The sequence below is a fragment of the Opisthocomus hoazin genome, chromosome 2 (assembly GCF_030867145.1).
Source record: "Opisthocomus hoazin isolate bOpiHoa1 chromosome 2, bOpiHoa1.hap1, whole genome shotgun sequence".
Taxonomy (NCBI): Eukaryota; Metazoa; Chordata; class Aves; order Opisthocomiformes; family Opisthocomidae; genus Opisthocomus; species Opisthocomus hoazin.
The window spans coordinates 35,723,376-35,749,623 of NC_134415.1; the positions used below are offsets into that span (position 1 = coordinate 35,723,376).

Genomic DNA, 26,248 nt, shown 5'->3' on the forward strand with positions numbered 1-26,248 from the left:
CATATTAAAAAAAAAAAAGGAAGAACAAAAAGAAGAACTAATTAAGAACTGTTTTAGCAAGAAATAGAGACAGTGTGTCATACATGGAAAGATTTCTAACAACATCTTCCCTCCTCAGATGTAACTTCTGAAGGCTTGCATGTGGCAGTGACAAGCCTCCTGACAGTTCAGTAAGTCCAGGACGTCTCTTTGATGGATAATTGATATTCCAAATGAGTTATTTCACCAAATTGAGTTCTTTTCTAAGAGATTCAGACCAAGATGAGGAGGGAGGAAGGAGGAGAAAAGCTCAAGTTTTCTTTCTTCATCCCTTCCCTCACCTCCATGAGAGTAAAACACCATTTTTCCTTTTAGGCTTTCAAAACAGAAAGCCTTGCAGTGTCAATCACAAGAGGACTGAGCATTTTCTGGCTATAAAAGCCAAGGCCCAACCTTGCATTTCTTTTCTCCAAACCTCATTCATACTCAGAGGCTTCACAAACGATAACAAAGGAGGAAACTTTTTTTCCCTAATAGAGAGATTTTTTGCATCAAATTGTAGTAGCTCCAAGTCATTAAGACATTAACAGACTGATTGACTAACAAGGACTTTCCTAATCAGAGCCACAGAGGGGCAAAAAGCGATTGTGACACAGGGACAACATCTTGTTCCCACTAAGGACTGAGACTCTTGATTTTTTTGCTGGGATTTGTCTGTAAGCTCCTGCGCCTGAGCATGCCCAGGGGACATTCCACCCACATTCATACTCAGGACCTTTGCATGCACATTCATACTCATGACCAAGGCTGTAGATTTTACAGATGACTTAGTAGCACATTTTCATTTTTACTATCTTATAATAATTAAGAGGTTCACTCTAACAGGACATTTACATGTTAACAAAGTCTTTTAATGTCTACTAAAAGTTTAACTTTAGTGCTTCGTGATATTTTTTGACTCCTACAAAATCAATTATATTTCTTAATAAAGACACTTATTACATTAATGAGAAAAAAAGAAAAGCAATGCACAGTATGAGATTAGGGGCTTGTGCAAAATAAATGGCAATTCTATGTGAAATTTCATGTCATTGGTACTAGTACATCCTTCTTAAGAGGTAAAAAACTTCAAGTTTTTACACTACCAGATGAAACACAATGACACATTTTACTTTGTACCTCTGGGTCATTCACGCCAATCTTTCCAGAACCAGCTTCACCTCTCCCACATACCTTATGTCTCTGCTCCCTCTTTCTCTTACTACCTTGGCACCACGCCCTGTAGTAAGCGTATGCTGCAGCTCCTGGTCCCTGGAAATCTCCCAAGCAAAGAACTTGGGAGTTTTTCCACTTTATTTTATTCTCTTTTTAAATGCCTGACTTCACTTTTCAATAGTGCTTGTGTATTCCAGTTACACAGTTCAGAAGCTGCTGAACACCGTGGGAGAAAGTCTGTCAATGCTTTGGCACTACGCTATCACCTCTTAAACTATGATTGTTTATAAAACAATAAAAGGATCATTCCCTGTTGAGATTTGAAGAACGATTTTGAAAAGTATTTTTTTTTATTTCTTCAGTCGCTTAAATCATGTTCTAAACATTCCTCTTTTTTCATTGCAGATTGTTTTAACATTTCTCTATTGGCTGGTCCTACTTTTCCATGCCTATAGGGTGTCAATAAGGGATCCACCTCATCCAGCACATGCTCACCTTCTTTTTGCTTCTCGTGTGGGTTGCAGAGCCATCTCCCAGCTATCTTGGGAGAGTAACTGTAGCTCTATTTTATTTCAGCTGGTTAAACTATGATTTAGAATCGATTTCACCCATTTTCTCCCATGGATGCAGTAGCTTACCTGCTTCACCTGTTTCATTCATTTGCTTACTCTTTTTATACAGAAATGTATACAAAGACATATATCATTGTCCTGGCTCTAAAGCAATCTCCTCTTTTACTAGTTTATGAAATGCAGAAAAACAGCATGTAATGATAATGGCATATGCACCTTTTCACAGTAATTTCCAGAAATCAAAGACTTTGAGGATTAAAAAAGCTGACTAATTTTACACTGATTCATAATTATACTATTCATAACCTACACTTTACATACCTGCTTTCCTGTTTGCTGTATGTCTGTGTATACATATATTATTTCAGATCAAAAAATGACAAGGAAAAAAACCCACCTTTGGGTGAATAGGACAGGTGCAGGCAAAATGAAATAGCATAAAAGACAAATATATCAGCGGCTTTTCCAAAACAAGAGAATGTGGTGCTGCAATTGTTACCAAGTTACAATTTGTAAATGGCCAGATACTGGTAAATTAAATGAATGCTTTACAGACTCGAACACAGACCTTTTGCCTTACTCGATACATATACTTTTGAGTGAAAAAAAAAAGTTTCTCTGACTTCCCTACATTTGTACAGAAGTACTGTGCAGAGACACCAAGCATGCAGCCGCAATAGCAAACAACATCACCCTACTAGTTAATAACATTCACTAGACTGAATTTTTCTGGCTCTATTTCTAATATATTTGTATAGCTGAGAACATGAAAAACTCCATATTTAAAGGATATGTTGCATTTTTTCGCACTTCTTCAACACCTGTGGGCATTTATGTAACCTCCCATAAAACAAGAAAGCAAATCTGGGTTTTGAGTTTAAGTCTTCCTTATTATTATATCTATATTTAAGTTTAACTTCTGAACATTACATAAACATGATATAGACTATAACCCCATTGTGCACAGCCCTTTAGAACCACAAAATAAAATGAGATGCAAAGACCTGACAGTACGTGGGCCCAGACAGATGATGACACCGTCACAAAGCAGTAAGTCACCGTGTATCAGCCGAGTTGCAGTAAGCACCTCTGTATGTAGATAGTGGGTTTTTTAAATCCTTGCATAATCATGCAGTAGTTTGACTCACTGTACTCCACTGCAAGATAACGTAACTCACATTATTTTTCATTTGTCATTGGTTAAGATTACGTGCACATACTATTATGGTGGATCAGCTGATGTACAGTAACCTGTTGAGATAACCCGACCTCAGCCCTCAGCCCTGTGATGCTTAATATAACAGGCCTGTAGCCTGTGGGAAAGAACTGCTTTTTATTTTTCCTTCTTCTTTTTGTAGCAACATGGTAGTGGGCAAAGGGAAGAGACTGATAAAAATGAAGCATACTACATTACTATTTACGCTCTGGCAGCCTCAGTTGCATAGTGCAGTAGCAGAAATTTTCCTTCATCACTTGTTCATTCATAATAATCGTTTTCTTCCTATAAGAAATGGCCTCAGACAAATGCCGAATAAGAAGTTCCCTCTTCAGCACCCTGATGATGGGCACTACAGAAATTCTTGTGCATTATTACGTATTACGGTAAGTCAACATTACTGTACGATGTTATACTTGTCAGTGACCTGTACGCAAAGCATTTCAGGCTCATACTTCCAGGAGGCTATGCTTTCCCACTAGCAAAGACAACTTCAGATCTCCTCTGGTAGAAACCAGCTCTGTACAGAGGGCCCACAGAAGTCCATAGCACTGTTTATAGTTTTTAGGCTGCGTTTTATTTTTCTCAATCTCACATGTGAGAGAACATAGCAATGAAATCAATTCCTTTTCCTAGCGTGCCTTTAATCTGTAGTGGGAAGGCCACAATAACAGAGTGGAGACATGTAGGAGATGGTAGAGTCTCCAGTGTTATTTCTCAGAGAGTCCAGAAGAGAGGACACACCTTCAGGAGAGGACTGAAGCATTTCAAGAAGTAGAGTAAACATTGTTCTCTGTCTCTGGAAATTATTTTGAACTTCAAATCAGAAGGTGCTATGAATGCTGCTACAGCCATCACATCACCACCACTGCTCCCTGGGACAAAGCAGTGCAGGGACCTCCGATTCACCTACAGAAAAGCTATCTGATCCTCTGAGCCCCAACCAGCAGCTCTTCAGAAAAGCTACACTTTTGGGATGGAGGTGCTTTGTCCACATAGCTCTCCTGTTTCTGAGGCCAGGGTGACTTTCACTCCACAGTACTACACAGGCAGATAAGCTCATTTGGTATTACCCAACATACCCCTATATGTTACTGCAATGTAGGCTTTGCCTAGAATTTAACCTCTGCTGTCCAGCCATTTGCAATCCAGGCTCACAGGGTGAGGATAAATACGTTAATGGCTTCAAAGCATTTGGATAAAAGTATGAGATATACACGTTTAGCTCCAATCCTACATTTCTAATGTGCTCTGAAATGCTAGGAGTTTTGATTGCTCGGACAGTATAGGCGTGCGTGCATGCATGTGTGTATACCAACCATTTCAAAACATTGCGTCTTCCAAAGCACTGGCAGCTACTACTATAATCCATCAACTCCAATGGATTATTTTCAAGCATGTTTTATGAATTGTGTACTCTAAACACTTCTGTCTTGGCTTGAACAGGCTTCTGACGAAGCACCGAGAATGCTGATTAACCGAAGAACTAAGCGAGAAATGTGAAATACAAATCAAGCCAGCAGCTGACAGTGCAATTTGTTCCCTGTTGGACCCTAGTCCAGTGCTACTGATCTGCCGACTCCAAACGCTGTAAAACCTACGCTAGTATAAAACATATATACATGTATCTCCAGAATAATATTTCCTATAGCATCAGCAAGGTTTTACTGCTCTCTGTAGTAATAATTCTGGAATCAGTCAAACATGAGAGTGTGGAAATTTGGCACAACAGTAGCTTTAGAAAAGCCCACAGACAACCTAAGCTCATAAAACTTCTAACCTTTAGCCACTTCCAAAGAAAAGTAATAATATCATGATTCCCACAGGTGAACAAATAGAGCAGCTTGCATCTTACAGTGTCAGTCCCTGAAGTACAACTTTCTGGTGAATGCGATAACAAAGTCTTAGAAGTAACTGATGCTTGACTTTGATTTTATTGAAGAATAAATTTATTGAGTTCTATGAAGAAGAGTGAGATAATTTTCACTCAAATGTAATCAGAGGCTAATATTCTATATTATAGAAATGTAAGCAAAATAATTAAAATAATTTCGATTTTCTGAATCCTGTAAGGAAATGCGTATGTAAAAATAGTACTGTTTGCTTCAGGAAGTGAGGGGAGGGATGCATAATGGACAGAAGATACTTTTGCACTCCAAGATTAATTGAGTAACTATGTATATTTTAGTCTAATGATCCATCAGTATTTCTTATTATCATCTAGTATCTTCCAGAGGAGATGTTTCCTGGGAAAGACATGGAAAATATAAAGTGTGTGGGAAGAGTTCTTTGAATCAATCCATCTTTTATATTCCAAAGAAAGAAATTAACTTTCTGGATATGGGTTTTTATATTCATACTCTCAGGTATTATGTCATTAACCTAACATAATAAATTTCTCTTAAATATTTTTTATTACTCCTTGTCTCTATGAGAAGTGATAAAATATTCAACCTAATTTTTACCAACAGTAATAAAATCTTTTTACTCTTTAGTCAAGTGCAAGACAACATGCAATAGACACAGGCATCCTCATGTCATCCCTCAACTTGAGTACTTACAGTCAGGTTTTGTGTCCCTTCATGAATTCAGAAAGGTAATCATTTTCAGGGATGGATTACAGCTTTCAGTATATCAGTGCTTGACATACTATAGAAAACGTAGGAGGGGCTTGAAAACTCTATCAGAGCACTAGCAGACAAAGTTATCAGTCATAGGTAGGCACTTCAAGGAAGGAAGCAAAGATTTTTGCTGATGTCTGATAGGGTGCATCCACCCAGTATTCAGTCTTTGATACACTGGCACCTGACAAGTGTGAAGCTGTTTGGTTTATCTTTTTTTTTTTTTTTCCCCAAAAGCTGGAAATAGGTAGCTACTGTGGACAAGAGAAAATTGAAAATAAATTTTTAAAAAATGTCCTTTTCCTGGTTGCCTAAGCAAGGAGTCTGAGCTATTCCCATTGTTCCTTCTCGTCAGTTCTCACCTGTTATTTGCAGCTTTCCCCATATTTGCTTATTTCTTAAACCCACAGCTCTGTAAACCTTCGGTTATGAGAAAATCCCACTTTTCATTTTTAAAACAAGCTTCTCATTCTGATGACTGTACAGAAAAGCTTAATATCCAAAGCCTTGCAGGCTACTGCACTGTCAGGCTAATAGAAAGAAATAAAAATCATGGAAAATCCCATGATTTTAAACTAAATGCTTGATTTTTTCCAGCTAGAGGTGTGATACTCTGTGCAAGGGATACCAATTTCATTACCCTCATATCAAACCTGAGCAACATGCAGCAAAGTGGGCTTCCTCTCAGTCCAGCCTCCCAGCAATTTTGACTGCTCCTCCATCATTAGACCTGGTTCTGGAAAGATTTATTCTCCTCTACTTGACTCTCTGCCTCCTGGTCCCCCAGATAGTAGGAGTGGAGGGATGAACTGACAATACTTACTTCCCAAACTGCTCTACAAGACTTTATCTGCAGCTGACTGGTCATTTTGAGCCTCCAGTACACAGCATGCTTGCATTCAGGAAACTGAATCAAAATCTGAAGGATATAATTACTTGGCTTGAGTGGTGGCTGGAATCCAAATGTGACCCTTGGATTCCTGCAAGAAGTGTGGTCAGGTCTGTGTTACCCATTTGTTACACCAATGCAATTTGAAATTGCTGCCTAACATTACGCTAAGCCACTATTCAGAGCGGAAAAATGTTGTCTGCAGAGCCACAAGTGTTACCAATACTTCCTGCAGCACCTGCTCACCTAAGTGCAAACCCAAGCACATATTTCTCAACTACACCAAGATCCTCCCAGAGACAGTACAAGGCACTTGAAAAACAGATCTATAATCATAAGTATACAGCAACAAACCTTTTTTTCCCCTCCTAATTTTGCGATGGATCCTCAATCAGTTGTTTCACAGCTTTTGTTAAAGAGAGATGAAGAGAGAATTTGCAACATATTTTGCTCTCACATTTCACTCGGAAGCTCTGTAAGAGCATTTCATAAACCTTTAAATGACCCCAGTTTCATGCCATTACATTCTCTAGATTTTCTAAATCAATACAGAAATAATAAAAATTCACTGTTCACCAGATGCCCCCGGTTAACATATAAGAAATAGCACTGTCACTGTAACAATATTACGTATGCAAATACATACAGACATTACCAGAGCTACTGCACTCTTTAATGTTGCTCTATAAAAATTAAGCAGATTCTAGCCTTAAACCAAGAGCCCTTAAAAGAGTTAAGTGAGATATTGGCCCACCATCATATTAATTTACAACTGAAGTGTACCTGGAAAAGAAAAAAAAAAGCTACCTAAGTAGTTAACGAAGTGGAAGAACTGACACATAACATAAACCAATTTTTTACGTCACAAAATGCCATATATGTGATCACAGAACAAAAAGCCTGGAAAAAAGGTATCACAGAAGTGTTCACTGTCCCACCATTTCAGGGCAGGAAGCAACTACTCTTTACTACTATGAAATAATGACTTGTATCACTTTCTGCTTTAAAATAATTGTCCTCGCAGTCTGCTTGCAGTGTTGTTATAGCAATTCAATTTCCACATAAAGCTCAGCAAGTAGAAAACGTAGAAATATTTACAAATCTACAGTTTTGACACTTCAGCTTTCAGACTGCAGTTTTCCTGTTTAGTTTTAAACACTGTAATTCTCACTGCTATATATCATAGCTGTATCATTTCAAGTTATTCTGATGATGAATTACGGAGATGATACAATTACCCTAACAACCAGCCCCCCAAAATGCAATGGTTATGGAAGACATATGGTATAGACCCTGCAGCAGCAGCATACTGCATCTGATTATCCACTCAGCATTATTACTGCAGCACACAAAATTAAATTTTTCTGAGAAAATATGCAGTAAAGAACAATTTAAGTAGTCAGCCCTTAACATGGTACTTTCTGTCAAAACAGCATGTAGCACAGAAATGTCTTGGCCTTGCTAGTGTCTCACCAAGGATCTCAGTTGTGGAGAGATGGTATGGTTGGGTTGAGGAGACTACAGATGCTGTATACTAAACAGAGCCTAATTTGAAGGAAAAGAAAGTCTTTTAACTACCAGCCAAGGTAACTCACATGACTTAACTTTATTCTTGCATGCCTATTTTCCACGTAGGCAGACGCCTGTGAGCTTGTGCAGCTCAAATACAGTATGCCCAGCCTGAGGAACGGCATACTCAACGGGGAGCTCCAGCTACTCAAAAAAGGCAAGCACTGTTCCTCCACACACATATGTCAACATGTGTTTCCAGATGAGCACAGCGAGATTTGAAAATTAGGCTTGCTTTCCACCTTTTTATAGTGTTTTTACACAGACATGACTAAAATAGTGCTCCTGGGACTGGGTACAGTTATCCAAAGGTGCAAAGATACTTCCAGGAAAAAAAAAGAAAGGAGTAGCACCTTGATATCACTACAATCTAATCCACAGTGGAAATTGTGCTGGTTTAAGGGTATTGATTTCTGTGCTTAGAAAGACTTCACAGAACTCTTCTGATAATTTGTGTGTCTGAAACAAATCTAAAATTGGAGTCAGAAAGAAGTATAACTGGGACCAGAAGCAAAGAATCAGCAAATTCTCCGGCAGGCTTTCATGCTAAATGATTAATAGCCATATGATCAACACATATGCTCATGAAAACGCAACTAATAAATTTTTGAGAATCTGGGTCAAAGGGCTTTTCATATTAAAAACCTGTAGGGAATTATTAAAACCTAAAAATGGTATTAGACACTCAAGTACTACTGAGTTTTAATGAAAACTGAACACCTACTTTCCATTCATGCCTTTTATAAGCTTTCCTTTAATATTAATGACAATCTTGAATGTTTCCAGATGCCTACTAAAGACACTGGGACAAAGTACTTTTTAAACATTGTTTAAATACAGACTTCGCATTTCTTTATTGTTTTGATTGCTTGTATACATACGTATTTCCAGAATTGTTTCCTAACCCTTCTTCTCTTGCTTTGGAGTCTCCAATTGGAAACAACCTGTTCCTAATTCATCTGGGCTGCTACGTATTCATTATTGACATGGACTTATGTGAAAGAAAACTGAAAGAAAAAAGAAACACAACAGCCTACAAACTGATTAACTGATTTAAAAGGCAATCATCTGAATAGTGCACCTAAATGAATATTTTTGCCTCCTATCCATAAAATGAAGAAAACATTATATTCTCACTTCAGAAGCTTACTGTCTATCTGAAACAATTCATATCTGCAAAGTGGTTAAGCAGAACAAAAGAAAACTCCAAACAAACAAAAAAATGAGTTACTAGTCCATAAGACAAATGTACAACTGAAGTGAAAAGACCTCACACAAGGAAACATAGCTATGCCATTAGCAGACAGCAGAGCTACAACATGACACAGGTTGGGCTTGGGCTCCCTACAGAAAGGCAAGTCCTGGTTGTCCTACACTTTCTGAGCAGTCCTGTGATTTCTGTTGCCAGCTTGATTTCTCTCATCTTCAACTGTAGAGTCATCCCACGGCAAGCTTTAATACCATGCATATTTTTCTCAATGGTAGTAGTTTCCTTTATCTTACCTTTCTTCATCTTGAAGATGTCTCAGAATCAAAATCAATTTGACAATTTCCCTGCATGCTGTGCTGAGGTATGCACTGCAGAGTAGCCTGTTATTAATGCTATAACACTTCTTTTGATCACTTAACGCTGCATAGCATGTAAAAACTCTTACACTGAATACATGTAGCACATGAAGTGATCAAACAGCTTCAGTTGACTGGACTGTGAAATCCAACGGGTAGCTGGAAGGGGAAAGCAAATTCTGATAGCTACCTCTACGTTCTCCTCTGTTACTGCTGCTAATAGCCCCCAAGGTTTGAATGACATTGCTTTGGAATCTTAAAAAACAAAATGGAACAAAAACCCACCCTGTGGAAGAGAAGTGCCACAAAGTAACAAAAAGGCTGCATACAGGAAATTATGAGTGTTTGTAAACAGCTTCTATAAGCAGGAAATTGTTGAAGGAAGCATTGCAAATAGCACAAACACCTTCAACAATGTGCTCTTCGAAATAAAAGAAGTTTGCAAATAAACTTTATTGTATTTAGAAGAAACCTGCCAGATATTTGAAAAGGCCAACCCCAAGCAAATCAGACAAAATCAAAACAGAAGTTAACCCACAGTGAGGGAGCTTCGCATATAACAGTGTTCAGTACTGTCAGGCTCTGAATGCCTCTCTGAAGCAGGGAACAGTCACGAATGTTGTTGTCTTCACTGGAACGATCAGCATCAGGCTTGAATGATGTCCAAATATATTATTTGTGTTAATGAACACAATAGTATTTAAAAAAATCCGTAACAGTATAAAAATACTCGTTTTACAACATGTAGCGCAACAGCCATTAACAGCCAAAATTGCAAAATGCACCATTTATCTTCAAACAGCACAAGGGAATGGAACAATGTCACCCTTTTAGTTATAAACTCTTCATTTCTTACGTACTTTACAATAGACTTTTACTACTGTTGGATATTACCACTTTGTTGGTTGCCTAACAGACACTATTTGCAATCAAATTTTTAGGGCATTATTCTAACCTCACTGACAGTGTACTCCTGATTTCTGCCCTTAGTGTATCTACCTCCTTCTCTTTGTATTTTTTATATACCTGGCAGATATTTACCTCTGAAAGTTAAAAGTCGGAAGTAACTCCACTGAAGTCAAGGCCACTTTTGAAACAGCAACGTGGTAAAACCAGGGCATCTCTCATTAGAGTTACCTGTCACTTTTTCAGAGCTTCTGCCTTTTACTGGTATTCTCGCATATTTCGCGGTGGAAGAGATGTGATGGTAAAATATTTGACAGACAGCAGCTGCAAATGATGTGCTTTCACTATTTTTATTAAAATTCTGGCTTTACTAAGATCAAAGTTTTCCTAGAAAAAGCTTAGTGGAAACCAGACATATAACTGACTGTATTTTCACACTTCTACAGCTTTAATGTTAGTGAGGGACTATTTGAAAAGGAAAAAAAAGGGGAGGGGGCAGGATTTTACACACCAGAAGACCCCCACTATAAATAGCTACCCTACAAATACATTCCCTCCCCGCAGCTCTGCCACTCCAAAATGCAGCCTAGCTGGCTGGTACATCTCTTGCAACAAACAAATCTTTGAATACTTGAAGGCTGTGAATAGCTTTGCTTCTATTTGGTCAGATAAGCCTTTGCAAATACATCAGAGTGGCAGGGAAGAGAATGGGTATCTCTAAAAGGAAGGACAGAAAATAAAAAAGCACAGACACTGGGAAAGGGATTCATGGACCTGTTGGATCAAGTTCCACTTTTAAGACTTCCTAAAAACACAGCAGGGGAAAAACTCTGCATCTTAAATAGCCTTCTGGGTAGCCGACATTTGAAATGCCTTGTGCTCTGCAGCAGATAACCCAATGGCTTGCTGACTTTGCTAGCATCATAGAGGTGAGGTTTCCACATGAGTGAATTCACCACTCTAGAGCAATTTATTCGAGAGCATTAGGCTCAAAATGGCTTTAGCATAGCATCAGGCAAGGTAGGCATGCGTGCATCTGTGTGCACATACAGACTTTCAGACATTGTTCTCCACTAAATGTGATGGCTTTAGGGCTATAAAAAGAAAACCCTATTTCTTTTTCTTATTTTATTTTCCCAGATTGTTCTTTGCCCACAAACAGTCTCATTAAGCAGTAGTATCATCAGCAGACATCGTGCACAAATTTTTTCACCTGAAGTGAAGCTAGATTTTTGCCACTTGTGCTTTGCCTGTGCAATTGTTAACAGATTCCTTGGCTTGTTCCCCATAGCAAAGGGCATTTGCGATTGACAGATCTCCCCAATAAGCACTGTCCCATTTCCTCTTTCAGCTCTGCACATCCTAAGGACTGCTCAGGCAAAGCACCGTGCAAGTACTGTGCCCATTCTGCTGTGAAGAAACTCCACAAACTCCAGCATACAGAACATGCTGCAAACAAGGAATCCACTGGAGCTGCTCTTCCACTAAACTCCACTTCTTATATCACAGGAGCACTTACTTTGCCTCCTAGATAACTATAATTATTTTCTGTGCTGCATCCCACACTCTGAAACTAAACTTGAAGTGAGAGACAGATACTGACAATCAAAAAATTTCTCCACCTTCTTTTACCGGTATAAATACAACATGATCTATATATGTAATACAGATGCCTCTGTGTGTGTATGCTTACATATCTATATGTTTTATGTATGCATGCTTATATATATGAACGAGGTGAGACAGAACATCCTACTGCACACACTCTGTACAGAGGGATAAGAATACAAAACAACATAACTAATATTTGCTGTTACTGCTTAGTGAAAGTTTTTCAGGTACTAAGATGAATGACCAGAGTACAACAACCATAATAAACTGGATTCTATGGGAATTACGTTAAATAATAACATTTGCAATAACCTCAAGACAGAGATAGGTGACGTGCTTTTTTTTATACGAAACAAATTACAGAAAGATGAGGTTTGCAGAAGATGTACATTCTTGAGCTTTGCAGCTTTGTTCTTTGACTAACTTAACTAACGCTGTTCTAATTCCAAATGCCTTCAGTGTATCAGTTTCAGTGCTGATGGATGTTTCCCTCCTGCAGAATACTATCAATTAAGAGACTTATTCTCACCATAAAAATAAAATAATGCTCTGTTTATTGTTAACAGAGAGACTAAACTATAATAAGGATTCCTGATTAATTACTTATCAAGGAGAATTGACCTTAATTAGGGTCAACTTCCATGGCAGACAGCTTAATTTATTCTTTAATTTCTGTGTGCACACATTTCTCTCTACAGAACAATTGATTCACAGCTCAATTCAAACTCTTTAATTGTATTTTTTTAAAGAAAAAATAAATAAAAATGGTATCTTTTGAAACCAGTATATCTGTTCAGGGTAAGACCCAAATGCCTTAAGTAACTAAAATTAATGTTTACTGCTTTTTGCTCCTGTTACCCTGCTGAAGGAATTCTTGCAGAGACAGCACTACTAATGGGATCTGAGCAGCTCTTGGACTCCCCAGTATCCTTAACCGACCCAGTTCAGGTGCTGATATTGGTGCAAGAGTGGGGTACATCTCTAGACAGACAAATCTTCACAGTTACCCTATGTTACATTATCCCTTCAGTGCCATTCTCCCACTCTTTGAGGGGAATGACTTTAAACCAGCTTAGATATGTTGACACAGCTAATTGTCGTGCCCTTGACTGAAGCACAGACAGCTCTTTAACTTTATTCTCTGCAGATGTAACAAGTAAGAAGCAGTAAACTACTGTGCAATGTGCATACTTAATAAAATACCTAGGGGTGTGCATGCTTCATGGCCATTAATGAGACTGATATATAGCATAGACAACCCCAGGTATGCATACATGAGCAGCAGTTGTGGCATTAAAGAAAAATCAGGCTGCCAAACCTATCTGAGAAGCTGGGTAAATACTCAGGAAATCTTGTGCCAAGATGTGTGCTGTCTATCTCTGCATATCCCAAGGGAGGGTAGCTGGATTCTGTTCCTTCTCATGTATCCTTATAACAATCACTTCAAAAGATTAATTTCCTCAAAAAAAAGATTAAAAAAAAAAGTCTCCCCTCTGACATACAGATAAAGTGATTGCATGTGGAAAGGTCTCATGGATTCACTGTTTGAAACTACAAAACTCTCCCTGCTTAAGGTATTTACCTTTATGTACTTATTGGTATTGATATCAAGTGAGAAAAGGTTCTAGCTTGACTCTTAGTAACTGGGAAGGATAAAAATAGGAAAAGTAGATAGGTTTTCCTTGTGAACAATTGTTTTGTTCTAGAAATTAATGAAACACAATATGAAGCCTCAGAATGCAACTCTTGCAGAGATTGTCTATGATCCACTAGAAAAGGTTGCTTTGAAAACTTTATATAAAAACAAATAAATGGAAAAAAATCCATAACCACCTATAAAGCACTTAATACCTTCACAGTTTTCTAATAAGGGAGTATACCCAAAACCTAATACATTGATGTAAACCTTCCATATCCGGCATCAAACTTCTTTATCCCTGTTCGGCAATGGAATTAAGGTTTGTTGGATACAGAAGCAAACAAAAATTGCAGAAAGCAGTGCAGTAGGAGTGGCCTTTAACCTTAGTTTGAGATTTGCAATGTCAGACACTTTTCCGGGGACATTGATAATCTGTTGATTATAAATCTACGACATGAGCTAGATTCCACTTACTAGTGAAACCCTTCTACATCCTGCTCATAATCTAGAAAAGCCAGTAAAACCAAAACAAACCAACCAACCAATCAAAAAAAAACTCAGAGAAACAACTGGACAGCTCCTAAATCAGAAGGATTTAGACCTGCTGTAGGAAATGCTATATTTCTATCCCACACTGTGTCATTGCAGGCTGGAGTACTTTCCACTCCAGCGAGCCCAGGCAGTCCCAACTCGATGGTTCCCATCACCAGCCTCCACAACCATTCCAAAAGCAGAAGTAGATTTTAAATGCTGTTTCTATACAGCCTCCTGATTTCCACCCTCACCCCTGATTTCCTTGCCAAACTGAGGTTTTGAGGTTCCTTAGTTCCACTTTGTGGCACAGCCTGACAAAACGGTGACACCCCCCCTCCGTTGCTCCTGGAGAAAAAGCCGTATAAAATGGAACTGTAATACACAGGGTTGGGTCAGCAGAGCATGACGGTGACTTCAGTGATCTTTGAAAACACATTCATGACTAAAATATCAACACTCTACAGTGTTACAACACCTTCCACACAGCCTGGGCCTAAAGAGGTTTCCTGTGAATCAGTGGCATTAGATTATGAAATTAAAGCTTGCTCTCTGCTTGCCCTCCTTCTTTCTTATGTAATCTTGCAATCCACGTACTGTACCCCCTCCCTGCAAAGCGCATTCAAACATATTTTCCAGGGAGAATACAGTAAAACATGTGGACGTAAAAAGTACTATGCATAACAACTGTTTTTCTGCCCCACCCTGGGCAGTCCTTTTAGGGATATTATTTTGGGTAATAATTTGCTTTGCTTTAAAAAGCAGATAAGTACAAAATAACAAATGCAAACATGGAGAAAATAATGCAGAAACTTGTATTAAGTGATTGTACAGGCTTCCAAAATCATTTTATATTATGTAGGCTTAGAAGAACCATTCAATGTAGATATTGGCTGCAAAAAAGTATTTTATACCTTCTTGCCACCACCAGAATAGCTTCAGCAAACAGTTCTAACCAGCCCAGTGAGTCAGATCACAAAGCTTCAGGCAGTCATGAAAAACTATTGATTTTTTTTAAAAAAAACCCACCCTTTCTTCAGCTGTAAATTTCTATTGATATGTGACAAAAATGTGCAAGTGGCATTTGCTAGTATAGCCTTTGTGGGAATAGCCAAGATTGCGCCTTCTCTGGTTAAGCTGCTCAGAAGTTTAATATCATCAGCTTCAGACTGCTCTAGTCGATCTTGAATCAAATAAAACACAACACATATGTTTCCCAATAGCAATAATCAAAACTGAGGTTTTCAGATTTTGCTGGAAACAAAATTACAGCAAGGAGAAATGGGCTGGATATTTCTTTTTATTGCTGGGAAATAGACTCCTAACAACCAGCCATGTGGATTTATTTTATTTTTTGAAGTTAGCTCATCTATCCTGTGTTGGTACATGACTGATACCTCTTTCTGCCCCCCCGACCAGCACTCGGGGCTAAGGGGATATAATCCCTGCTCGCTTTGATCAGTGCGTCTTCATTCCTTACAAGCGATGACATTTCAAAGCCAGGGCTAGGACACGCTAAGAAAGGATGATGCAAGGCTGAGCTATGTGTTGCTGCTCCCTTCTCTAAACATCATCTTATTTATTTTCCCTCCTCCTAACATCAGGAAAAAGAGCTCATTCCCATCAGAGCTTGAGTCCTCTATTCACCACCAGGTGGGATAGTGAGCCTCTGCCAGCGCCGCTGGAATGACACCAGCCTTTCCAGGTTGAAGGTGTGTCGGCAGTGCAGGTTGGGCCACTCTCTCCTGCAAACAAAAAGCTATGAAGATGGGGTAATAAACTTTCAAACAGTGACGAGGGTACTCAAACACAAAGCTGCCAGCAGCTGGTGCTGCTTATAACACTGCAACCTAACTTCACTACTGCCTTTACTCATATGAGCTGGAGTAGTTTGATTACATCTACCCATAGTATATTCATATTTCTGCCTGGCTATACCATGCCTTGCACTCAGTCTCTCACCTGAAATATACTGTTGAGAAAACAAGGGTTGGGGAGGTTGCAAGGGTGCAAACTGATCACGGTTTCGATAATTACAAGGAGGGAAACATGGTAAATATTTCTTTTGCTGCCCATGTAACAAAATGAGCTACTGAAATTATATTACCAGAGTTTCCAACCAAATGCAGCAAAATGCAAGAGGACTGTGCATTTGACCAGTGCGTGATAATTCAGACACTCAATACGTGAGACTAAATTATATCTGGATAGAGCCATGCAGCAGTTAAAAGGATAAAAATCATTCACTGCAATTCAAACATTACAGAATTTCCTTCCAGACCTTCGTGTTAGAGCACAGTACCTAAAGGAGAACAGAGATGGAAAACTCCAAAGATTCCCTGACCTTGATACTGTTCTCCATGATGCCTGGAGAGGCTGCATATTGCTCCATTTTCCAGCTGCTGCTCACACCACTTTCTAAGGGTGAGATGGACCAAATCCCATGTTTAATTTGATATTGTAATTCTTGGAAACAACTGTAGCACTCTTTCCGCCTTCCAGAGTCACTCTCTGGAGAGTGTCTCCAGGTTTGTTACCAGCAGCAAAGTGGTGTAACACAGCGGTGAGGGGGGCTAGCAGAGGGAAGGGCACTGCCACGACTCCCCCCCCCCCCCCCCCCCCCCCCCGCCAACACCGGCCTCGCTGCTTTTACCTGTGCTTCATATTACAAAGAAAAGTACATGATGACATCATGTATTTAAAAAATAACCACAAACCAAAACCAACAAAAAAATCCCCCAAAAAACCCCAAACCAAACTTTCTCAGTGTTCAGATATATTATTGCCAGCATCCCATTACAGCTTCTGTAGAGCAGCAAACTGCTGGTATTTATTATTAAGTGAAACTGAACCTTTAAATCCTCCTGGAAAATACAGATAGGATGTATATGAAATACTTGCTTGCACCTGCCAACGCTTGTCTCATTGTTAGAGAAGATACAGAAAAAAGCAAGAAAGTCTCAAGGTTAGGAGACTCCAAGCTCAATACTTTTTAGTGCTGTAGACAACCAAAGTAATTTCAGTATCCGTTTGCTTTGGTTCATCTTTTGTACAATAGGGATAACATCTACAATGCCAGGGAAGATGCGAAGACATGATGCTGCTCCCAAAAATATGATGACAAAACCCACAGAGATTAGCAAGACCACGAAGATCTTTCAAACACATACCTTGGTCTGCAAAATGCAAGTCAGGACACTTTTATGCAGCAAAATCACAAGTCCTTTCCAAAGGAAATATAAGACGAGGCAAAGTGTATATATTGATTAATCAAGTTCATATTATATCTGAAAAACACTTCTGCTACCTCCTCTTTGAGATGTTATTTTTAGAGTTGGGGTAGGAGCATATTTAGATGGAAGAGAAAGAAACTGCATCTGCAATCACATTTCCTGATTAGATCTTAGCAGAGCGCTGCTGTTTTCTTGCTACTGGTAAATACGGGGCAGTAAATGCCTTCAGTAGTAACTCACTCTCAAGTTCTCTCTATTCCTGTCTTCTTTGCAAGTCAATAATGTGTATTTGTAACTACAAGAAGATAGGGTTCACAGGTAAAACTTTTTTTTTTTTTTTTTTTTTTTAATTCCTCAGCTGTAAATATAGGTCACAACTCCAGGCACAAACCCCCCTACTGTATAAGGAAAAAATGAACTCAGAAGCTCATCGTTCATGTAAGAATCATCTTAATCTCTTGAGCAACTGCATGGCTTTAGAAAACTACATAAAATAGTGAACACAAAGATGCAGAAAGGGTTCATTTGATCCCTTTCCTCTTGTTTGCATTTAAAAAAAGAGGTAAAATTGTCTCTATCAATTAGACACAGAGCTTATGAGAGGAAAGCATCATGAAAGTCTTCAGTAATCCAAGATTAAAAATACTTTGTTAGTAGAAATCCAAAAGATTCAAAATAAAACTTTAAGGATTTACATGCCTCAGTAAACAGCTATATTACTTCCATACCTTAACTTAGTCACAGTATGTACTTGAATTGATAAAAATAAACCTTTCACTGAATTTTTGTTGTTGTTCAGGGTATGGGTGTGCACTCAAAAATAAAGAGGAAGGTTCAATTTTCCAAGCTTTGGAATATTAAGAACTTAGCGAAAAAGAGAGGATGTGAAGAAGCAACAATCAGCTTTATGACAGGCACTTCATTAACCCACATACTTTATAATTTGCTCACCGAACTATCTGCTTTTCCTCTCCTCTCAGCAGGAACATTAATAGCAAAGACTATCATGAGCTGTTATGCTACTAGAAGACTGTTAATCTTACCAAATATACCACAGAGCGTTTACAGGTACATATTTATTTATTTAGATTTGGAGTATGATTAAAGGGAAAACAAAAACCATATATCTTGAAGATGCATCTCAACTGATACCTAAATTGCAGCATTGCACTTGAATAAAACTCAACTGAGGTGGATAATTTAAAGAAACCAAGTGCTCCAGCCCTGCCAGCAATTTCTGCACATATTCTCAAGGTACTATCAAAAATGCCCTGCCAAGGAAATATCAACCAGCATTGCAGATGGGACCAAGATGTAAGGAGGTGGAAACAGGAGCTGTAGAGGGACCGGCAGAGCTCTTTGTCCCATGCAATGGACAGGGAAATTTGGGTCTGGGCTTGCACAGGGAGGGGATGATAAAGCAAAGGCCAAGCCAAGTCCAGGTGGCATGGCTCCCAAGAGAGGGGTCTGCAGGCTTGAGGAGCGGGGATTGAGGTAAGTTTTTGCTTGGGACCCAGCTGCAATTTTAACAGCCAGTTCTATCCACTGGACTGAATGACCTGCAGCAAGACAGCATACAACATCCCTCTCCTCAGAGAGGAGCCTTGCAATATGCTGGGACAGTAAGACCACTGTTTGCCGGGGAGAGGGGATGGTCGGTGAGAGGGGAGTGCAGGTATGTCCATACAAGAAGTAAAGAGTTGAGAAACAAAATAATTAACACTAAAAGAACGCTATTATTCAACTACAAGAATAAAGGGCAATTGGTGGTGCAATCTCTATGCTTTTTTCCTGTATTTATTTGTTATGTGTCTGAGCCAACATTCCTCACAGTAGGAGATTTTTGATGGCCTTCAGTAGGCTTTGATGAGGCCCATATTTGCTCATTTACACAATGTATTTATCTTCACCCCCAACTGCGTCGATCAGCATGTAGCAGCAAAGTCTGCTGAATGCTTTAAATAAACCCCTCACTTATTAAATAGTTCTAAGTTCAGATTGAAAAAGCTTTATATAGCCAACATTACCTGAGTCAATCCTCTGAGAGAATTATGGACTGAATGTTGAGAAGACATTTCCAAAGTGCTTAAATGACTATTAATGGAAGCTGTGCTCCAGACTTATTTGTTTTTGAAAGTCCCAAGCAAAACACAGCTTAGCAATGGGAATCATCAGCTGAACATTTCTGTTATACTTATTATAAAAACAATAAGACAGAATCAAATTCAGCAAAAATGAAAGGTTTGTGCATTTACAACAGCAAACAACAGATTAAAGCAATATGCAGCAGAATTATCTCTACAACATCATCTACTGGCATGAGCTCAAATACCTCCACTAAGACCACTGCACTTCTACAGCTGCAGTATGCCAGAAGGCTTTATGAACTCTCAGTTTACTCCTCCAGTACTCCTAACCTTATAAATACAGCCCAGTGTTCAGGTCACAGCTCCATGTGAACGTGAAGAGGAGAAACATGGAATGATGTCTTGGGCTGATTTTCCTAACAGCCCAGTCCAGAACCAGGAGGCCACCCTGGATTTGCTGCTCCACTGCAGAGACGTTACAGAGCACGGAATCCTGGTCTGTGACTTGGACTGCGTGAGACTTGGCACCACTAGGACAGTTGTGATTTTGTAACACCAATTTAAACAGTAGTGCATCATTACACGTTTCAAAATAGCATTTGGTTTTTCAGTTGTCAAGTCTGGCCTTGGTTAAATACCATTCCTAAAAAAAAAAAAAAAAAAGAAATCTGCTTCTTTCACACCTAATTCTTCTGGAAAGGGCCTTATTTCCAGTATATACAGGTTTCTGATCTATCAGCATTTGAACCCCCCAAAAACAGTCTGTCACAAAATTTATGACTGCTTTTTTTTTGTCCTTCTGACTAATCCCATTTGCAGTTGGAACATATCAAGCTGGCAATGCTGGTTTTATCTCATTTGTAAGTGCAAATCTTTTTTGCACTACTGTTCACCAGGGTACAGTTTTTAAAACATTGGTACAAGAGCCAGTGAGTGTCAGGCTGCAGAGAGACAAGGCTTGTAGGGAGAGGAAATCTCTTCCTGTAAGACCAACCAAAAAAAGGGGGAGGAAGGACAAACTTTCACACTGACAAGGCCCTGTTTAGGTATGAGCATTAAAAAGCAATGAAGACAAACTGGCTCCCCCTATAAATCTTGCCTCTTTGTAGCTTTACACATGCCGACTGTTGTTACCAAGTTCCTGTTAGGCCTTTCATTTGTAAAAATCTTTTCTTTCACTAATTCCATTAAAAACAAAAGTTTCATGCATGAATATTTGATTGACACATTATTAGGAAAAGTATGAAAAAAGCAGCAGGGTCACATTAAGCTCCACTGCCGCAGCCATCATCTTTCCCAGCATATCTCTGTATCTTCCCCACACAGTGAAAAGGCAAAAAGAGAGAAAAGACTATGCTCATTAGGAAGAAAAATGGAAGCAGCTCTTCTGAGCACCCCATCTGCTGCCATCATGTCAGAGACATCACATTTTACTGCTGTCACCAGCAGGTGCATGCAATTAGGTGACAGCAAAATGAACTATGGCTTCCCGGTGACTGTTTTGAGCAGACTTCAGGCTGTTGGCAAGTGCATGATAACAGACTATGGGCATTTGCCTCTGAATAATTCCTGGAATTCGCATGAAAAATGTACAGGTGATTCATTTCATTGTAGAAGACTACTGGAAGAAGTGATGGAGACAGCTACTGCAACGAAGCAGAGGACGACGGAGGGCATGGGACAGGCTAATTCAGGGTATTGTGGTTATGAAGACAGCTAGGGCCAGCGTGTTCAATTCTGATCTCATTTACATTAATAAACCAGGACAATCAAGTCCAGAACAAATACTTAGAAACACATTGATGGTACGTTGAAGGACTAGGGAGAGCGCTTGGATCTTTTCTACTAATTTCACCAAAATATATTGTTACCGCTCAAGATTGGTGGCTAATTAACAGAACGGTTAATGCTCAAGAACAGTTCACCAACCTTCACGTGAGGGGAAAAGCATAACACAAGGCTGACTCAGTTTGGACTGTCGATACTGTTACAAGCCAGTGACAATGCAGCCAAAAGTCTGTTTTCCATGCGCAGCCTGTAGCATTGCACAGAAAAAGGAGAAAACGCCAGCAAAGCAGACAGAGCAAGGAAGGTGCTCCTGTGGGAAACCTCTCAGACAAAATCTACAGGGAAGAAAGCCATACTGCCAATGACTATTCATACACAGCTCTGCTGCACCAGGCGAAGATGCCAGAAATGTCTGTAAAGGTGAAAATGTTCTTCCAAGGAAAAGCTCCTTTCTGAGGGTTGGGTTTTTCCTTTGTACTTCATCCTAAGTGTTTACAGGACTCTATTCACACTTGCTGGGGACGATTCCTTCCTTCCTTATCTGAATGTGACAATGAATCAAAAGTGCCTTCTCTTCTGTTATCTAAGGTGATAATAGAGAATTGAAGTCTTGCCAGGGGCTGAGAGATGACTTCGCAGTGCTCTCAGAAAATCATCACCCAAAACTGGAGCAAAGGCTAATTTTTCCAGGTGAAAAAAGAAATCTCTCCCTGAGGAATTATATTAAGGAGGACCATGGCAATGCAAAACATTCAACTGCGTTCATTAGCTGCATCTGACTGTTAGGAATTTTACTTACTGGTAGCCAGCTCCTGAGAATGATAATTATTTTCTGAACAATAAGTGATTATTCACCTGGTATGACAGAAGTGCTCCATTTGGCTTCAGTGATTAGCAACAGTAAAGCCATTTTTACCACGTCTGGCGTAAGCCACTTCAATGGGATTAGCACAGGACTGCAGCGTACCTGGGCATCTTGCTTTAATTTAAGCCAGTATATAAACGTTACAATAACAGGGAATTGTTTGTTTCATAACCCACAGCTTATTTTAAGAGTGATTAACACAGCCACAGAGATAGGATTTTATCTCCAGTCAAAAGTGTTAATGTTACCACTCGAGCAAAATTGTTTTCCATGCAGATATATTCCTTTCTCCTTAAGGAGAGAATATCTTTCAAAATCATATTGTATTCCATAATTGTATACAGCAAGTTAGGGAAACCAGGGCATTTTCAAGTAGAGCAATGATGATGGAGCAGCCCTCTAAATCATATCTTAGTAGGGTTGTATAAGTTATACCCTAAAATAACAAGAGCAAGCAACAACTTGTTGGGCTATGTTTCTGACTCCTGTCATCTTCTTGTGAATCTCATAATATCTGATCTCTTATTTTAAGAATTTAACTATTAGAGTCTTGCTATGGGAAAATTTCAACTTCATTTATTTAAAGTTATGAAAAAACACAGCTTAAAGTTCAAGCCACTCAAAGAGTTCAAAAGAGTCAACTTTACTTTTCTGTAGAATCCCATGATATCATGGTGCAAGTGTCATAGTTCACATGCTGAAATGCAGTAAAGTACATGTGATGCTTGAGGAAAAAAAATTAGCTACAAAGAAAGAAAAATTTGCATTAATAGGTGACTGAATTCACACCACTACTTACTGCAGAATATAAAATAAAAATTCCTGTAACCAAACAGAAATGTGTACAATTCTTTTTTATGAATTAAATGTATTCCTGAATCAGCAGATGGATTCAGTGCTGTTGCTACGGTTCACAACTTTATCAAACAGTAGTGCAGCTGCAGCCTTTAATGGGGAGCTCAGAAAACATTGCACCAGACGTGTCTGCAGAAGTGACACTATTTTGAGAATGGGAAAGTGAACAGGGAAAGCTGCTCTTCCCCACCTTGCCCCAGCATGAACTAAGATAAATGGGTATGGGAGGAAGAAGCATCTGCATTGCATCACCTCCATGTAGGCATCATTTGTCTTTCCAGGTTCAAAACATGCTCTTTGAGCACTTATCCAGTGCTCTGAGACCCCACCCTATTAAAAATTTCCACACAGTCAATTCATGCCCATGAGGTTGCTCTTTTTGCAATAGCCCTTGCTGGTAAGAGCATGAAGCAGTGAGGAGTCTTGTTACTTCACTTCCTTAGCCTGTACCTGGTCATTCAAATCAAGGAGAGGGTCTAAATCTAGGGCAGCTCTATGAATTGCCTATGTAAATTAGCTGTTCTGCCTGTAAACTAGGAACATGATTTTTACCTCCCGCTACACCGATGTCAGTGTCAGGGAAATGCTGTGGGTCGGGACAGGAATTCAGAGTGAAATAGCTCTTTGTTTCACTTCGACCATGCGATAGCAAATAGGTGACTGCGTGCACACAGCAGCCGTGCCAGGCGGAAAAAAAATCCCCAACTTCAGAGGACAGCACTTTGCACAATAACCAGGTCTCCTAGGCATAAAACGCTTTGATTAAATTGGGGCAGCTATGAGGCAAGCAGGCAAAGGCAATATCAATGTTTTCTCACATGTAAAGATATTAGTGAACATTCTGACTTCAGTAATATTTTTCAGCACAGCTGAGCTTTAAATTTAATGAGATCCTCATTTATATTCTGGAAAAAGGAAGAGAACAGTAAGCTGTATATGTAGTGGAAATCAGCAACAAATAACATAGTAACATTGCAGCAACCAAGTAAAAACACGTACTGGTATCTTTTACCCTTCTATTGTGCTCACTGGCCTTATTAAAACCCTAGCTGGAGCGGCTATCACAGCAGCTCTACCCTGCCACCCTAACATGCTGTATCAATAAACTCGTTGTTCAGTAACCGCTGCAGGGATCCACTTACCAAGTTCTGGCTACAGGGACAGACACCCTGACGGGTTGCTGCGCCAGGGAGAGCCTCAGCACAACCAAAGCTGGTGTCTGATACAATATGAGGAAACACAGCAGCGAAGCAGCTGTTTTTTCCCCCCTCCATCACCACTGCAGTTCCAGGGGATTGCAGACTTCTTCAAAGGATGGCAAGAACAAAGCAATAGAAACAACAGCAGAAAGGGTGGAGTAGGGGGGTGACTAAAGGCAGTACAAGCAATAAACTCTGATTCCATATGTTTGCCACCTAAGTTTTTAAATATATGCCTTTTCATTTTATGACTTTAATATTAAACTTGGCAAGTAGGCAAGACAGGCAACCAAACAGTAATCTTTCTGCCCTACTGCTGACCTCGAGGAAAGATCAAGACAAGCTTCTAATTCTCTTTCTTTATTATTTTGCTTTTGTAATTTACATTCCTATATATCTAGCAGAGCTTCCTCCACTCCTAGTTCATTTCTGGATCATTACTTGAGGCTGCAGATGCAATTCAAACAACAGAAAGGAAAACAACCATTGAAATGAGTTAGGAGAAGAGGATTTTTTTAATTTAAAAAAATAAATAAACCCCAGAAATATTGCAGTTCGTTGGCGTACTGCAGAAAACCATTTCCAGCCCCCTGACAGAACATACTTAATATAATATTCAGAAAACAAGCCAACTGGAGTCACTATGCACAACTCCCTTTCTTTGGAATATATGCTTGTGTATCTCACATCTGCAGGTAGCTTATTAACATTAATGAGAATTATGTACCTGAAGAGAGAAGTGAAAGCATCAGTTAAGCAAGCTTCTGGTTCAGATACACTGGCTACTCTCCTGGCTGCCCCAAAGAAAGCATGAAAGGAAACTGCTAAACATATTTTGCTTCATTTCTTTAAGTTACAGTTGGCTGTAAATTACATTTAATAAACCCATTATTCAAAGCCTTCTGAGAACATTCAAGCAGCAATAATGTTTACTATCTCAATGTACTGTGAGCTTTTATAAGCCATGTATCTTACTGAAAGTCACTGGGCCAGCTCCACGGCCACGATTCTCATGAGCTTCCTTTTGTTCTGGCAATTAGGCCATCTGCCAGGAGCTGAAATGATTAGCAATAAAAAGAAATGCAATGGCACTGCTTTGCAATCTCTTCAGTTAGTTCTGGTTCCCTTATCCACTGGGGGCACCATGAGAATCGGGTGAACAAAGAACAGTAACAGAGGGCACTGTAAAGAAGGGGGGAATTTTTAAAAGGAGCATTGTAAGGTCAATGTGAAACCAGAAAAAAAAAAACCGCAACTTGTTCTCAATTAGATTTCTTTCAGAGCGGCACTAGGGATTTTGTCACATCCCTTTTATTTATTTCACACACACTGGTCCTCAGTATTGCCTACCAAACTTCTACTCTTCTTTCGCTTGCTCAGTCAGGCATTTGATCAAAACTATTTCCTGTTATCTATACATGTGTGCATAGGCACACATGGATCACATTCTCGATTAAGGCGTTTAAACACTGCTGTGATTCAAATAATAATACTAATAATGGATTAACCAGCAGTGGACATTAGTGAAGCTGATGATCTTTAGCCTCCTGCCTTGAGCCTGCAGGAGATCAGAAGTCCTTGCCCATAATTGAAGCTGGGATGTACAGAGCATGGAAATTCTGTTTGGCAAAGAGTTTGGATCTTAGAGCTCTGTTGTTTAAAGCAGCATGAAACTCGCAAATTTTAAAATCTTCAGAGAGAAAATAAACAAATCTAATACATTAAGACCACTTTGATGGAACAGCATTTTCCAATGGGAAAATAATTTTATTAACCTTTCTTCCACTTAGCTGCAATATCAAAGAACATAATAGTATCAATGCTGCCAAATGATAACAATCTCTAAATGCCCTGGACGTTGTTACTGAAACCCAGTGGGCACCAATGTGCACTGCTGGTAATGTATG

General features: G+C 39.3%; 1 protein-coding gene across 30 annotated transcripts in view; it reads right to left on the reverse strand.

Moving 5' to 3' along the window:
• Positions 1-26,248, reverse strand: part of NRXN1 (neurexin 1) — a 738,722-nt gene that overhangs the window by 127,689 nt on the left and 584,785 nt on the right. The window lies entirely within an intron of this gene.